A 17,383-nucleotide genomic window follows, 5' to 3' on the forward strand; every position below is an offset into this window, starting at 1 on the left:
TACAAGACCCAGAATAAAAAAGTGCCCAATCCCAGTAAGCGCACTGATGCCAGGACTGGAAAAAATGAAACTGTAGAATCCTAAAGAAATGGAAACATTCCTTCAATGGGGCTAGACCAGGCCCAGGGGAAGGATGGCCCCCATTGTAGAAGGAAGTAGTACTCCACAAAAACTACCAGGTCAAAAAAGAGCCATAAAGATGACAGAGTAGACTATTGTGGATAAGAAACAAATGATGTATTGTTATTATTATGCAAGAAACTTAGAATTTCCAGACAGAAGATGCACAAAAAGACAGAGAGAAATTAGAGGAAAGAAAAATACTTCCACTTCCAGAAGCTTCAAATACAAATTTGTGTTCACTAATACAACAGATTTATCAAAAGCATTATACAGACCAAGAAACCTTGGGCCGTTTAGAAAAAGACGGGACTAAGCAAGTGCGAAAATATAAAGATCAAAAGTGTCTAGATTTTGTAAGGTATAAAAAAGAAATATGGACACAGAAATGAGAGCTCTGATATGGTGCAATATTTACGCAAAAAAAAAAAAGAAAGCCAAATTAATCAACACAAAAAAGACAGCCCCAAAGATATTCAAAGAGAAATACAAACAAAAGCATCTGGATATGGAAAATTTCACAGTAAAAAAATAATACCACAAAGCGGGAACACAGAACAGAACATTAGTAAAGTACAAGTTAAAAAACAGAAGATGAAGTTATGGAATACCTGTGAAATGAAGGATTTACTGTAGAAAGTCTATCACAGATTATATCACAACAAGATGGAACAATGAGTCCTCAAAGTAAGGAGGAGCAGGAGACATCTGAAGAAATATGGACATGGGAAAGAAAAAAAGATTTAATACGGTGCAATATTTATGCAAAGGAGAAAGCAAAACTAATCAATACAAAAAGAGCAGCACTAAAGATATTTGAAGAGAAATTCAGGCAAAGGCAACATGGAAAATTTTACAACAGAAAAATAAGAAAACAAAGAGGAAAGGTAGAAAAGAGGATTAGTAATGGAGAAGTTAAAGAAATAGAAACTGAGGTTATGGATTATCTGCAAAGTGAAGGATTTAGTGTAGAAAATCTAACTCTGACATCATCACAGCAGAACACAGCACTGGATCCCCAAATTAAGGAGAAGCCAGTGGAGTGGGAAACAGCTGATTAGTTGATATATGAAGATACTTTGCAGCCTTCCATAGGAAACTAGTACAAATGTTCAGCTGGAGTTGCACAGCAAGGGAAGGAACAGGAAACTTCCAACTCTGATGCAGTCAATGTTGCAAAGTGATAGGCAAGTGAGTTCCCCACATGAAAGAGCAACAGATGACACAGGATGAAACTAAGAGAATGTGGCCCAGTAAGATGCTCTGAAACTTTCTATTAGAATGCCATGCCTGCATGGAAATGGAAAACAAAATGTGCCCTCAGTCTAGAAGAAAATTATGCAAGAAGAGAGTTGCTTGATTTAATAGAGATGGGCAGACAAATTAAAATCAATGAAAGAAAGACTACAGAAAGTCAATAAATAATATTAATAAAACAAATGAACACAGTAATTAGGACTATCCACAGAGATTCATGCAATAACAGAAGTAAACAGGATATATTACTGTGCAGCTAAATTAACAACAGATAAAGTCTTACCACAGCAACATAAGGTAGTTAGGGAAAGGAAGGGTAGAAATCGAATACCATCATGGAAATATCGATTAGAGAAAATTATAAAGCAATTAAGACAAGAAGTGTCACTGTTAGAAGAGTATAGAAGAGGTAACAGATCAGTAAACATAAAAACAATGCACAATATCAGAACAGATCATGATCTATCGTGCACTACCGCAAATAACCTGAAAATATCAGTACAGACAGAAAAACTTAGAAGATATGCAGATAAATATAAAGGAAAAGTACAAAATAAGTAATTTATTGATAGCCCAAAAAAGTTTTATAGAGAATTGGGAAAACTAGGCAAAAGGAAATTAAACACCACCAAAAAAAGAAATAAATACATTTTGGAGAAATATCTATGAAGATCCTGTGGAACATAAAGATGCTAAATGCATAGAAGTAAAAGGGTTCCTATTAGAACGCTGAAAGCTTAAAATAGCGAATGACCTAAAGGTCGGAAATGCCGGAGCTTGATTTGCTTTTTGTGAGATTGCGATACAGTAAGGATTGGAATAGTTGCCCTTTCCTCACTGTAGTGCAATCTCGGAGTTGGTATATATATTTAGTGGAGGATGGGGGCGCAGCCCCCCACAATAGAGTGTTCGAGGTCCTGCATTTTCGACTTTTAGGTCATTCACATTTTTGGATTTTCGTTTATGTAACACAGACCCAAGTAAAAGAAAGAGTAAGAAGTTCAAATGTACAGGATATGAAATGGGAAGGAATAACAGGTGGAGAGATTGAAACAAAGTTAAGAAAAGCTCCTAAATGGAAAACCCCAGACCCAGATGCAGTATCCAACTTCTGGCTAAAAGTATTAACATCTTTACATGAAGATTTAGCAACGAGTAAGAACTGTTTATACACATACCCCAAACAGACACCAGCCTGGTTAACAGGAAAACCAATACTCCTACTTAACAGCGAACCTGCAAGCTATCCTTAAAAACTATAGACCAATAACTCGCCTTCCGACGACATACTATCTATACACTGGAATTGATACAGACAGAATTTACAGTCATTTAGAAGAAAACACAATCATGGCAATAGAACAAAAGGGTAATAAAAGAAAGTCTCATGGAACAAAGGAACATTTGTGGTTAAAGTCATAAAGGAGAACTGTAAAAAGAGGAAGAATCCAAGTATGGCATGGATAGACTACAAAAAAAAGCATTTGACATTTATCCCACATTCATGGATAACAGAGTGCTTAAAAATGTACAACATACACCCTACACCCTACACTGATCAAGTACATTACAGTGACCATAAAATCACTTTGCAGTTCAGCCATGATGAGGAAGCATTATTATTCCAGGGATAAAAATTCAAAGGGGGATATTCCATGGTGACTATGTAACCGCTCCTCTTTTGTCTTGCCCTTAACTCATTAAGCTGCCCACTTAAATTTCGTCATGGCTACAACTTGGTATGCAAAAACAAGAGACTGTAAAGACTTACCTTCTTTTTGTAGATGATTTAAAACTGTATAGTTCATCAGATGAGGAACTGAAAGCACAACTGCAACTGCTCAAAACCTTTTCAGATGATATAAGATGTAATTTGGTCTTGATAAATGTGCAAAAGCAACTTTTAAAGCAGGAAAGCTGCAGCAACAAGAAAACATCCATCTGGGACAGGAATGTGATACAAAAGAACTTGAGCAAGAGGGAGTGTATAAATATTTGGGAACTGATGAAGAATCAACAATAAACATTAACAAATATGAGTAACACTTGGTAAGGAATATTTTAGAAGAGTTAAATTAATACTGAAAACAGAGTTGACATCTAGGAATAAAATCCAAGCTGTAAACCAATTTGATCTTCCTGTCCTAACTTGGAGTTTTGAAGTGACTGACTTGCCCCAAAAGGTGTTGGATAGGTTGGACAGGAAAACAAGAAAGATGCTTCATGCTCATCAAATGATTTATACAAATCATGGTCTACCAAGATTATATATTCCCCATTCTGAAGGAGGTATGGGCATCCTCGAAATTGATTAAATGTACAGAACTGCAATTTTGGAACTGCATACATATCTGCTGACCTCACAAGACCAACATGTAGTGAAAGCTTTGAAACATGAGGAGAATAAGTCTATGATGACTTCCCTGCTTAATTTAGCAGACGTATATCAGCAGGAAGCAGAAATGGGAATCAAACCAGAAGTAGATAAAAATCAGGCAGCAACTGAATTTGCCAAAAAACAAAAGAAAGAATATAAGGTGAAGGACCAGATGAGAAGACAAGAAATCTGGAAATGCATAAATATACTTGCAAGTATAGAAAACTCCTGGATTAACCTCATTTTGATCAGGATTACACGCAGGAATGGTTAAGGAGAGGTGAATTTAAACCAAAAGATGAAAGGTTAATATTGGAGGTTCAAGATAGTGGACTACGTACATGTTGGTTTACAAAAGTCCACTGATTATGCTGGAGAAGCAGACAAAAGTACAGTTGTGTACACTTACCATAACTGTAGATGTTGGAGTGTATTCACTGCTGCAGTCATCACACTTGGGTTATCTGCCTGCAGGTAGCCCTCAGTCGGCCCGAATACTAGAGTCTTGGGATTTCTGCGTCGGATGCTGTCCCCTCTTCCATGACGTCAGGTCGTCAGGGGTATAAAACATGCAGCCAATGTCATTACATCAGTTTTTCTTGCCCCAGATGTCAAGAGCCCCCAAAAAAGGAAGCAATTACATGGTGTGGAAAGTACAGTTGGGTACACGTACCATAAATGTAGCTGTTCGAGTGTATTCACTGTTGCAGTCATTACATTTGGGTAATCTGCTGGCAGGTTGCCCTCAGTTGGCCTTATGTCTTGGGTCCTGCGTCGGTTGCTGTCCCTATACATATATATATATATATATATATATATATATATATATATATATATATATATACATATATATCTGTAATTAAAAACACAAAAATATACCTTCAAACAAAAGCAAATACACCAAAAAGGCTTTTAAGCATAGTAAAAGAAAGTAGAGGTATATTAAGAGAAAAAGAGGGGGCTGGAGGGAGGGCAACCAAGACTGCAAAAGTGAATATACTCGAACATCTACATTTATGGTAAGTGTACACAACTGTACTATGTTCTTCGTGTTTCACTGTTGCAGTCATTACATTTGGGTAGATTCCCAAAGCTATGGTTGGGAGGATGGATTTATACCGCATTAGGACTAGCTACAAGGCTCTGCAAAACAGCAGTGGCAAAGCCAGCTCTGGATTTAGAGAAAATTGGTAAGTGATAATGCTTGGTGAAAGTATGAACTGAACTCCAGGTAGCAGCTTCTGGAATATCCCTGGTAAGAACACCTCTGTGAAAGGCTCTTGAAGTAGATGCAGCCCTGGTGGAATGAGATCTGATCCCCTGGGGGATAGGTTTTCCATTGTGCTTATAGCAGAAATGAATGTAATGGCTTATCAATTTAGAAATGGTTTGTTTTGAAATAGCCTTTCCCTCTGCCCCTGCAGCAAATGCTACCAGCAGTTGCTCAGATTTTCTTCGAGATTTAGTCCTGTCCAAGTAGAATCCAAGTTTGTGTACATCCAATGAATGCAGAATCCGCTCCCCTTTGTTCTGTGGATTGGGAAAGAAAGTTGGCAAATGAATAGACTGATTAAGAGCCACACTGGATACCACCTTTAGCATGAAGGATGGATTGGTCCTGAGTGACACCCTGTCCGCATGAAAGATGATGAAGGGTCTGTAATTCAGATATCCTTCTAGCTGAAATGACTGCTAAAAGGAAGGCTGTTTTCCAGGAAAGAAATTTTAAGTCTGCAGTAGCAGCTGGCTCGAAAGGAGGTAGAGTGAGTTTCTCCAATACAAAGTTAAGGTCCCAGGCAGGGGTTGGAGCTCTCCTGGGTGGTCTAAAGTTTTTGGCCCCTCTGAGATACTGCTTTAGCAGAGGATGAGAGAAGGGGGGGGGGGTTCTGTGTTGTAATGAGCTGAAATGGCTGAGGCATGGATTTTTACGGAAGAAAGAGACAGGCCCTCGTGAAGCATCTCAGTTAAGTATTGCAAAATCTGAGGTAAATTGGGCACGGCTGTGCTCATCCCTTGAGATCGATTCCAGGCACAGAATCTTTTCCATTTGTCCGCATAAGATTTTCTAGTACTAGGTCTTCTCGCCACCAAAATTACATCCATCACAGGTTTGCTGAGGGTTGGTAAGGGGGAATTTAAATGATTAGCCAAGCTGCAAGATTCAATGTTTGGAGCTGAGGGTGCATAATTTGGTTCTCCTGTTGAGACAGCAAGGAAGGTGTCCAAGGCAGGTGTCATGGAGAAATTTGTGACACACTGCTAAGGAGTGGGTACCAGTGTTGGCGAGGCCAGTCTGGAGCAATCAAAATCATTTTTGGTTTGTCCTATTTGACTTTTAGTAGAACTTTGGAGAGCAGAGGCAGAGGGGGAAAGGCATAGACTGATTTCCAGCTGAAGGACAGAGAATCCACTTTCCAGCCTTTTTTGTGAGGAGTTCTTATGCAAAATTTGTCCAACTGGTAGTTGTGGGGTGAGGCAAAAAGATCTATGTCTGGGCTCCCCCCATTTGCGTGTCAACATGTTGAAAATCCGTGGTTCCAGTTTCCATTTGTGTGGGTCCATGAGATTTCTGCTTAGTTCATCTGCCAGAATATTCATTTTTCCTGGTAGGAATTGAGCTTGTAGTTGTACTCGGTAACTCAAGGCCGTGTTCCACAATGCCATGGCTAGTCTGCAGAGGGGGTGGGAATGTGTACCCCCACCCCCTGCTTGTTTATGTACCACATAACCGTGGTGTTGTCCGTCTTTACCATTAGTTTTCCTGGATGAAGGTAGTCTTTGAAGGCTGTCAGAGCATTCTGTACAGCTAGCATTTCTTTTTGATTGATACGAAGGTGCATTTGATTTGGGCTCCATTTGCCCTGAATGCACTTCCCTGCCAGATGAGCCCCCCATGCATAGTCTGATGCGTCTGTAGTTAGGGTTTGGGTGGCAGGGGGTGGTGTGAATGGCAGTCCCTTGTTTTGGTGGCAGGCCTCTGCCCACCATAAGAACTCTAGGCGCAGGCAAGGTATGATAGGAATCATTGTTTCCAGGCTGTGACAATGTTGACTCCATAAACTTTTTGCGTATCCCTGACGTTTCCTCATATGCAGTCTTGCATATGGAATTAGAAGAATGCAGGAGGCCATGAACCCAAAGGCTTGCAGTATTTGTCTTGCAGATAGCAGGGTTTATGTGGCCACCTGTTTTAAGTAAGTCAACAACTGAATTTGCTTTTCTAGCGCAAGAAAAGCCATCTGGGCAGTTGTATTCAAGCTTGCACCCAGGAATGTAATTTTTTGAGAGGGTACCAGTTGTGATTTATTTTCATTTATGGTGTACCCTAAACAAGTTAGAACCCTTTTTACAAACGCCAGACGTTTTAAAGGAATGGCCTGGTTTTCTGCCTGAATTAGACAATCGTCCAGGTATGGGTATATTTGAATATTTCTTTGCCTGCAAAATGCAATTACTGGAGACAGGCACTTCGTGAATACCCTGGGCGCAGTAGACAAGCCAAACGGCAGTGCAGAGAACTGATAATGCAAGTAGCCTGCTTAGAAGCGTAGGTATCTTCTGCAAGATTCCCTGATTGGGATATGCAGGTAAGCCTCTTTTAAATCTAGAGTTGCCAACCAGGCATCCTTGCCTAGCATAGGAAGTAACTGATGAAGAGTCAGCATCTTGAAGTTTGGAATGTCCAGAAAGGTATTTAGCGTAGACAGGTCCAGAACTGGACGCCATGATTTGTCTTTTCTGGGTACCAGGAAAAGTCTGGAATAGAAACATTGTCCCTTTTCCTCTTCTGGTACTAGTTGAATAGCCCCCATGTTTAGGAGGGAAAGTACTCGTTTCAGAGCCTCTACCCTCTGATTTGGGGGCAGATCTGACCACCCGTTTGGAGTTGGCAATGTGTGGAAATGAAATCTGTATCCCTGGGACACTATATTTAAAACCATTTGCCCTGGGTTATAAATTGCCAGTTTTTTGCATGAAGAGCCAGTTTTCCAGCCAAAGGGATGGCTAAGAGGTACGTGCTTCGTAATTTTAAAGGAAAGTCATTGAGACTGTTTAACATAGGGTGGTGTCTTGTTATTTCCAGATTTGAAAGTGGAAGCACCCCATTGCTTAGTTCTGAAAGTCCCTAGGGACTGAAACCTGGTGCTTTTGGAGTGTCTAGGTTTGGCTTGAGAGGCTCTGGAAGGAGCTGGAAAGGACCAGTTCTTAGTAGGCTAGTGCCTACTAAATCTTGGAGGTTGTACTTTAAGAAATCTTTCACAGTTTGCATAGATTTAGCTTTATCTTCCATCTTTTTTTAGAACTTCTTCAGCCTTATTGCCAAACAGACTGTCCTGTTGCAAAGGAGCATCCAACAGTTTTGCTTTAACATGATCAGGCAGAGATTGCTCCTTAAGCCAAGCATGCCTTCTAAGCACAGACCCAGTAACAGCAACCCTGCAAGAGGCCTCTAAAGAATCAAAACCACATTGCAAAGTATGTTTTCCAACTTGTTCAGCTGAATGCAATAAATCCTGTAAATCTTTATTTTCCACACAGTCAGAAATCAACATAATTTTCTGTTTAAGCAGTCCCATGATATGCTGTTGATATTTTACCATATGGAATTGACAGTTTAAAGCTCTGATTGCCAAGGTTGCAGAAGTATAAACCTTTTTACCCCATCTATCCAGCGCCCTGGAGTCTCTATCAGAAGGGGTAGGATTTTTAGCAGGAAAAGCCTTAATGCCCTTGGGCCCCTGAGAAATGGTTTCAGGGTCCACAACAGGGTTTTTGAAAAGGAATTTGTGGGATTCAGGAACCCTGTAGTATCTGTCTGGTTTACTAGGGACCAGAGACCTATGCTGAGGGAGGAGGAGGAAATCCCTAAGCCTCTTTTTGGATTCAGAAAAATCCTGACTTTCCCAGTGGAAATGCTCCCTTAAGGTATATAAAGTTTCCCCAAAAGAAAAATCCTCAGGGGGAGAAGCAGAGGGAATGGAATCCTCTGCATCAGAGTCCTCATAAGTATGTATGGACAAATCCAGGTCATTAGAAGAGTCAGAAGAAACAGAGTCCTGTTCAGAAGATTAATAGTCAAGTTCAGCCCTAGGCTTCTTGGAAGGGGGGGGGGTTGACTACCCCTGATTAGAGTAATTAAATCTTCAGCCATTTTGATCATTTGTTTTTTAGGCATAGCGGCCTGAACATGTGGCCTGAGCATCGGTTTTTTTAGACATAGATCGAGATTTAGGCCTTAATATTGAAGGTAGAGTCGGTTTAATATGCAAGTCTGTAGGACTGAATATACCCTCAAAGCCGGTGCCTGCACAGCGGCTCCGGACCCATCCAAGGTAGAGATATCCGCAGGTTCCATAGGTGAAACATCTCGCAGCATACCAGACTCCGAATGGGTCTCAGTAGAGGCCTGCGAATCAGAAGTTGCGGGTATCAGGGGCTGCGAAAGTGCCTCACTGAGTACCGGCAAACTGGGACTGGCTTAGGAGAAGCGTCGTCAGTAATTTTGGACCTCAACGGCCTGTGTCTTTTTCTTTGCGTTTTTTTGGTATTCCGGTAGTCGGATGGTTAGCCAACATCATTTCTGGATAATTAAACAGAGAACTGAAATATTTAGAAGCAAAAATGTACCGACGACGGATAGTGCGCTGATTAAATAAAGCACAAAACCGACAGCAAGGTACGTCGTGGTCAGGGCCTAGGCAAGGAATACAGTACAAATGAAAATCCTTATGAGGTATTTGCTTCCCACATGTAATAGAATTATTAACTTTTACTGACATCGGTAAGGAGCAAGAAAAAGTTTCCCCAACGAGGTACTTAGCTTTTAGTTGAAGACTTCTGTTCTGAAACTCGAAAACGAAAATTTCAGGAGTCTGCCGACCAGCGCTTGAGAACTGCTTCTGCTTTTGGGTACCGCACGGCAAGAAAGACTGATATAATGGTGTCAGCTGCATGTTTTATACCCCTGATGTCATGGAAGAAGGGACAGCAACCAAAGTAGGACCTAAGACTTTGTTAATCAGGCCGACTGAGGGCAACCTGCCAGCAGATTACCCAAATGTAATGACTGCAACAGTGAAACACGAAGAACATTACCGCCAGTAAAAAGTAAATACCACTGCCATAGGATATGGCCAAAAAGAGGTAGGTAGAAAGTATAGAAAAAGTCAGGGGGCTGGAGGGAGGGTAACCAGGACTGCAAAGGTGAATACACTCTAACATTGACCATTTATCGTAAGTGCACACAACTGTACTATGTTCTTCGTGTTTCACTGTTGCAGTCATCACACTTGGGTTGATTCCCAAAGCTGAGGAAGGGTGGAGACGGTCAAGAAATATTAGGGCTGTCTAGCAGGCCTTGTAAAACTGCTGTGGCAAATCCAGCTCTGGATTTAGAAAAGATAGGTAAGTGGTAATGCTTGGTGAAGGTGTGTACAGAACTCCGGATTGCAGCTTCCAGGATGTCTCTGGTAGGAACTTCCCTGAGAAATGCTGTAGAGGTAGAGGCAGCCCTAGTGGAATGAGTTCTGATTCCCTGTGGGGTAGGTTTTCCATAGTGTTTGTAGCAGAATTGGATGCAGTGTGCTATCCATTTGGAAATGGTTTGCTTTGAAATGGCCTTGCCCTCTGCCTCTGTAGCAAAGCTGACTAGCAGCTGGTCAGACTTTAAGGGTTTAGTCCTGTTAAGGTAGTATCTGAGTTGTCCGTGCACGTCCAAGGAGTGCAGGATCCTTTCCCCTTTATTCTGAGTATTAGGAAAAAAGGTTGGTAAATCGATGGATTGATTTAAAGCCACACTGGATACCACCTTGGGCATAAATGATGGATCAAGTCCTGTGGGAAACCCTGTCAGCATGGAAAATAATGAAGGGTTCCACAGCCATTAGTGCCTGTAACTCTGACACTCTTCTTGCTGAAATGATGGCTAGCAGTAAGGCTGTTTTCCAAGAGAGGAATTTTAACTCTGCTGCAGCAGCAGGCTCAAAGGCGGGGGGGGGGGGGCATGAGTTTCTCTAGTACAAAGTTAAGGTCCCAGGCAGGGGTGGGAGCTCTCCTCAGGGGCCTTAAATTGTTAGCTCCTCTCAGGAACTGTTTGATGAGAGGGTGAGAAAAGAGAGGTGGCTCAGTATTGTAATGAGCTGAGATGGCAGAGGCATGAATCTTCACTGATAAAAAGTTTCGGCCTCTGTGGAGCAGCTCTGCTAGGTAATCTAGGATTTGAGGTAAGGTGGGCACGGCTGTGTCCTTTTCCTTGAGATTGGCTCCAAGAACAATATATTCTCCACTTTTCTGAATAGGATTTCCTAGTACTAGGCCTTCTGGCCTCAAGGATGACGTCCAGCACCTGTTTGCTGAGGGTTGGTGGTGTATTCAGGGTTTGCAGCTGTGGATGCAAAATCTGCATGTAGGTGCCAGGGTGGCACTGCTGTCAGACTGCATAGGAGTAAGTACCAGTGCTGGCGTGGCCAGTCTGGAGCAATAAGGATTGCCCTTGGTCTGTCCTGTTTGATCTTGAGTAGTACCTGAGAGAGAAGGGGCAGAGGGGGAAAGGCATAAATTGAGAAGGTTTTCCCATGTAAAGGACAGGGCATCCACTTTCCACGCTTTGCTGTGAGGGCTTCTGGTGCAAAATTTGCTCAATTGATGGTTTTGGGGAGAGGCAAAGAGGTCCAACCTCTGGTGTCCCCCACCTGTGGATTAGAAGTTTGAATGAGTTGGGGTTCAGTAGATTTCTGCTTAAGTCATCTGTCAGTGAATTTTGTTTGCCTGACAGAGACTGAGCTTACAGGTGCACTTGGTTGCTCAAGGCTGTGTTCCACAGGGCTATGGCTAGCCTGCAGAGTGGATAGGAATGCGTTCCCCCCTGCTTGTTTATGTACCACACAACTGTGGTGTTGTCTGTCTGTATCAGGAGTTGTCCTGGTAGGATAATGTATTTGAAGGCTGTCTGAGCATTCTGTACAGCTAACATTTCCTTTTGATTGATAATCAGGGGAATTTGTCCTGGGCTCCATTTGCCTTGAATGCATTTGCCCGCCATGTGAGCCCCCCATGCATAGTCTGATGTGGCTGTTGTCAGAGTTTGGGTGGCGAGGGGATGAGTGAAAGGAAGTTCCTTGTTGTGGTTGCATGCTTCTGCCCACCAAAGGAACTCTGCCCTTAGGCAAGAAATGATAGGAATCACTGTTTCCATGTCCTGAGAATGTTGACACCAGAGACGTTTTAAGTACCACTGAAGTTTCCTCATATGCAGTCTTGCATATGGAATTAGTAGAATTCATGAGGCCATGAAGCCTAGGGCTTCCAGTATTTTTCTTGCAGATAGCTGGATTTTGGTGGCCATAGTTTGAAGTCATTTGTCAAATAAGCCTGTTTTTCTGGGTGAAGAATGCCATCTGGGAAGTTGTGTCAAAGCTTGCTCCCAGGAATACAATCTTTTGGCTAGGCACCAATTGTGACCTACTTTCGTTGATGGTGTACCCCAGAGAAGTTAGGAGTCTTTTACAAATGCCAGGTGCTGAAGTAGTAATTCCTGACTGTCCGCCTGAATCGGGCAATCATCCAAGTATGGGTAAATTTGAATATTTCTCTGCCTGCAGTATGCAATGGCTGGAGCCAGGCACTTTGTGAACAGCCTGGGCGCAGTAGATAAGCCAAAGGGAAGTGCAGAGAACTGATAGCGCATACAGTCTGCCTTGAAACGTAGATATTTCCTGCAAGATTCCCTTATGGGGATGTGCACATAAGCTTAAGTCTAGAGTGACTAGCCAGGCATCCTTGGCTAGCATAGGAAAAAGCTGTTGCAGTGTAAGCATTTTGAATTTTGGGACCACCAGGAAGGTGTTAAGAATTGACAGATCCAGGATAGGGCGCCAAGAGCTCTCTTTTCTGGGCACCAGGAACAGTCTGTAGTAGAAACTCTGTCCCCTTTGCTCTGCTGGAACAGGTTGAATAGCCCTGATACTGAGAAGAGAAAGTACTTGTTTTTGAGCCTCTGCCCACTGGTTTGGAGGAAGGTCTGGCATCCCGTTTGGGGTTGGCAGTGAGTAGAAGTAGAATCTGTATCCCTGGGATACAATGTTTAGGACCCATCGGTCTTGGGTAATGGACATCCAGTTTTTTGCATGCAGGGCGAGTTTTCCTCCTAGTGGTGCAAGTACTTGGGCATGGCTGGGAAAGATAATAGGCAAGTCATTGTGAACTTTTTCCATAACAGGGTGGCTTACCACTCCCTGTTTTTGTGGTGATAGCACTCCATTGTTTAGATCTCTGCATACCCTGAGACTGTAGTCTTGGTGGTCTGTTACCCCTGGGTTTGGACTGAGAAGGCCTGGGAAGAACTGGAAAAGACCAGTTTTTAGAAGGCCAATGCCTACTGACTCTAGGTGGCTGGACCTGTAAGAAATCTTTAACAGTTTGCATAGCTTTTTCCTCCATCTTTTTAAGAACAACTTCTGCTTTTGTGCCAAACAAATGTTCCTGGTTTAATGGAGCATCTAGTAATTTTGTTGCGACATGGTCTGGCAAGATTTGTTCCTTCAGCCAAGCATGCCTTCTTAGTACAGACCCAGTGACAGCAGCCCTGCAAGATGCTTCTGGGGCATCAAAGCCACACTGCAGAGTATGTTTACTGACTTGGTTCGCAGAATGCATTAACTCTTGTAAATCTTTGTTTTTTTTTTTTTTTTACAATCTGGAGGCAACAACATTTTTTGTTTAATTAGTCCCATAATATGCTGCTGGTACATCAACATGTGAAACTGGCAAGTCAAAGCCCTGATGGCAATATACCTTCTTACCCCATCTGTCTAAAGCTCTAGAATCCCTGTCCTAAGAGGTAGAGTTTTTAGCTGTAGTAGCCTTAATGCTTATAGGTGTCTGGGAAATGGTCTCTGGATCCGCAGTGGGATTCTTAAAGAGAAATTTGTGAGAGTCAGGTACTCTGTAGTACCTGTCAGGCTTTCTAGGAGCTGGTGGTAAAGTATCAGGAGTAACACTGGATTCCACGAAGACATCATCTACAATATCCAGGACAGGGGGTATAGCTAGAGGCCTTTGCTGAGGCAAGTCTAAAAATTCTCTGAGTCTCTTTTTAGACTGAGGGTAGTCCTGGCATTCCGAGCGGAAATGCTCTCTTAAGGTATGCAAGGTTTCACCAAAACAAAAATCCTCTGGAGGGGAGGCAGAGGGAATGGAATCCTCTGCATCAGAATCCTCATAGGTAGATAAGGGTAAGTGTTGTCCTGGTAATCAGAGGGATCCGAGTCATCGGACTCATGGTCTGTAGAATCAGAAGGAAAATCAATTCTTTGTCTTTTAGAGGGGGAAGGCTGGCTTCCCCTAATTAACGTTATAAGGTCTTCAGCCATTCTAAGCATTTGATTCTGCGGCATGGGAGCTTGAGCATCTGCTTTGGTTGCCGGTTTGCTAGGCATAGTGCGAACTCTGGGCCTGAGAAACTCAGTAGTTTTAGTCAAAAACGAAGTTGTCTGTTTAATACGAACATCGGAAGGTTGGCATACACCCTCAGAAGCCGGTGCTGCACAGCAGCTCCAGACCCATCCAAGGTAGAGACATCCACAGGTTCCATAGTCGAAGAAGCATCTCGCAGCATATGGGTCTCAGCAGAAGGCCTGCGAATCTGTAGAAGTGGGTATGAGGGGCTGCAAAGACACCTCACTGAGTACCGGCGGACTGGCGACTAGCTTAATGGAAGCGTAGTCGGCAGTTTTGGACCTATGCAGTCTACCTATGTCTTTATCCTTACTTTTTTTTGGAAGATCGGTAATCAGATGGCTTATCTAAGCCATTTCGGAATACGGAGAACGAGAGCGAATGAATTTAGCAACAAAGATAGCCTGACGACGAATTCGGGTTTTAAACAAGGCACAAAACCGACAGCAAGGAACGTCGTGGTCTGGCCTAAACAGGTGACGCAGTAAAAATGAAAATCTCTGTGAGGTATTTGCTTTCCACAGGCAAGATGTTAACGTTTTCTGACATAGTTTAGAGCAAGACAAAAGGATCCCCAACGGGGTACTTAGCTTTAGAAGACTTCAGGTTTGAAACTCAAACAACAAAATTTTCAGGTAGCGGCCGACCAGCACTTGCGAACTGCTTCTGCTTCAGGCTCCCACGCGGCAAGAAAAGCTGATGCAATTGCGTCGGCTGCATGTTTTATACTCCTGACGTCATGGAAGAGGTGACAGCATCTGACGCAGAAATCCCAAGACTCTGGTATTCGGGCCGACTGAGGGCTACCTGCAGGCAGATAACCCAAGTGTGATGACTGCAACAGTGAAACACGAAGAACATCGTAGGTTCTGTAAAAAGGAATTGGTAACCGTCACACATTTTTGTTGCTTGTTGGAAATTACTATTGGCAGAAGGACTGTATACTAAAAGGTATAATAATGTGGCAATACTGTGGCATTGGGAATTGTGCAAACATTATAATACTGAAGTAGCTGAAAAACACCGGCAATATGAACCACAAAGCATTATAGAAAAATGATGAGCTTTATATCACATGGGATCACCCATTATCAACAGTTCAAAACATAGACAGGAGAAAACCATATATAGTAGTCCATGAAAAGAAGACAAAAGTAGCATTGATCACTGAAATTGAAGCGAGATACAAAGTCACAAAATACCAGGATTTCCATGCAAAAATGAGAGCAATGTGGAAAAAGGATACACAGACAGTTCCAATAGTGGTAAGAGCAAGGGGTCTTATAAAAAAGAATTTAAAATCTTACTTAGATATGTTACCGATACATGCAACTCTGTATGAATTCCAGGAGGAGTCATTACTGGGCACATTGCGGGTGCTAAGAAGAGCACCTCTGGCTAACATCAACGACTGAAACAATACTAATTTCATGAACTTTACTCACACTTTTACTAGGAATGGGGTCCATTCCCATCACGTATTAGAAACCCAAAACACTTGCCAAAAACATTGCATCGATGGGCCCCAATAACATCCCAGGATGTTTATAAATAACATGAAACTTGACTTCTCTGATCCATTTGAATTGCTTTTCAGCTGGAACCTTCAGTCAGGTTTTATGCCCAAGGAACAGAAGATGACTACAGTTATTCCCCTGCACAAAGGAGGGCCAACCACTGATCCGGGGGACTACAAGCCCATAAAAGTCTTAACAGCCTTATATGTAAGGGCACAGAAACAATCATCATGGACAGAGGGCATAGGTAAAGTACAGTTGTGTACACTTACCATAAATGTAGATGTTCTAGTGTATTCACTGTTGCAGTCCTCACATATGGGTTATCCGGCTCCTGGTAGCCCTCAGTCGGCCTGAATACCAGAGTCCTTGGTATACGACGTCGCCTGCCGCCGGTTGTAAAACTGATGTCAGTACGTCAGGTATAAAGGGAGGCAGTCGGATGCCATTTCCTCAGTTTTTCTTGCCTTAACTGTCAGGAGCCCCCAAAAGAAGGCTAACTCAGGAATGGTAGCACCCTGGACACATGTCATACAAAAAATAAAAATCTGTAGTCTGTGCCTTAGGAAAAAAGGGGGAATGGAGGGTGGGAAACCAGGACTGCAACAGTGAATACACTCGAACATCTACATTTATGGCAAGTGTACACAACTGTACTATGTTCTTCGTGTTTCACTGTTGCAGTCCTCACATATGGGTTGATTCCCAAAGCCCAGTAAGAAGACAAAGGGGGGAGGAAGGATCACAGATTAAGGGTTGGTAAGGAGGCTCTGCAAAACTGCAGAGGCAAAATTGGCCCTAGATTTAGAAAACAAAGGTAGATCGTAAGGGTTTGTGAAAGTATGAACAGAAGACCAAGTAGCTGCTTCTAGAATGTCCTTGGTAGGTACACCTCTCAGAAAAGCTGCAGAGGTAGAGGCTGCTCTAGTAGAATGGGTCCTAATACTCTGAGGGGGAACCTTCCCTTGTTGCAGGTAACAAAAGTGAATACAATGAGCACTCTATTTGGAGATGGTTTGTTTTGAAATAGCTTTACCCTGAGCCCCAGGAGTAAAACTAACCAATAACTGTTCAGATATTCGAAAGGATTTAGTCCTGTGTAAGTAAAATCTCAGCTGTCTATGCACCTCAAGAGAGTACAGAATCCTTTCTCCTTTATTTTGGGGATTGTTGAAAAATGTAGGCAGGTGAATAGACTGGTTAAGGGTTAAACTGGAAACCACCTTAGGCATAAAGGAGGCAATTGGTTCTCAGAGAAACCCGATCAGAGTGAAAAATAATGAAAGGTTCTACTGCCATTAAGGCTTGCAGCTCAGATACCCTTCTAGCTTAAGTAATAGCTAATAGGAAAGCAGTCTTCCAGTATAGAAACTTCAAATCTGCAGAGGCAGGTGGTTCAAAGGGAGACAGTTTTTCCAGAACAAAATTAAGATCCCAAGCAGGAGTAGGAGCTCTTCTGGGAGGTCTAAGATTACTAGCTCCCCTTAGGAACTGCTTCATCAAGGAGTGAGAAAAAAAAATCGGTTGCTCAAAAGAACAATGAGCTCAAATTGCTGAAGCGTGAATTTTGACTGAAGAAAAGGAAAGTCCACCATTAAGCAATCCTGCTAGGTAGTCAAGAATGAGTGAAAGAGAAGGAAGAGAAGAGTCTTCTCCT

General features: G+C 42.5%; 1 protein-coding gene across 1 annotated transcript in view; it reads right to left on the reverse strand.

The window, feature by feature from the left end:
• EMC7 (ER membrane protein complex subunit 7) overlaps nucleotides 1-17,383 on the reverse strand; it is a 313,873-nt gene that overhangs the window by 2,730 nt on the left and 293,760 nt on the right. The window lies entirely within an intron of this gene.

Source organism: Protopterus annectens, chromosome 6.part0 (genome assembly GCF_019279795.1).
Source record: "Protopterus annectens isolate FY-2018-M chromosome 6.part0, PAN1.0, whole genome shotgun sequence".
NCBI lineage: Eukaryota > Metazoa > Chordata > Ceratodontiformes > Protopteridae > Protopterus > Protopterus annectens.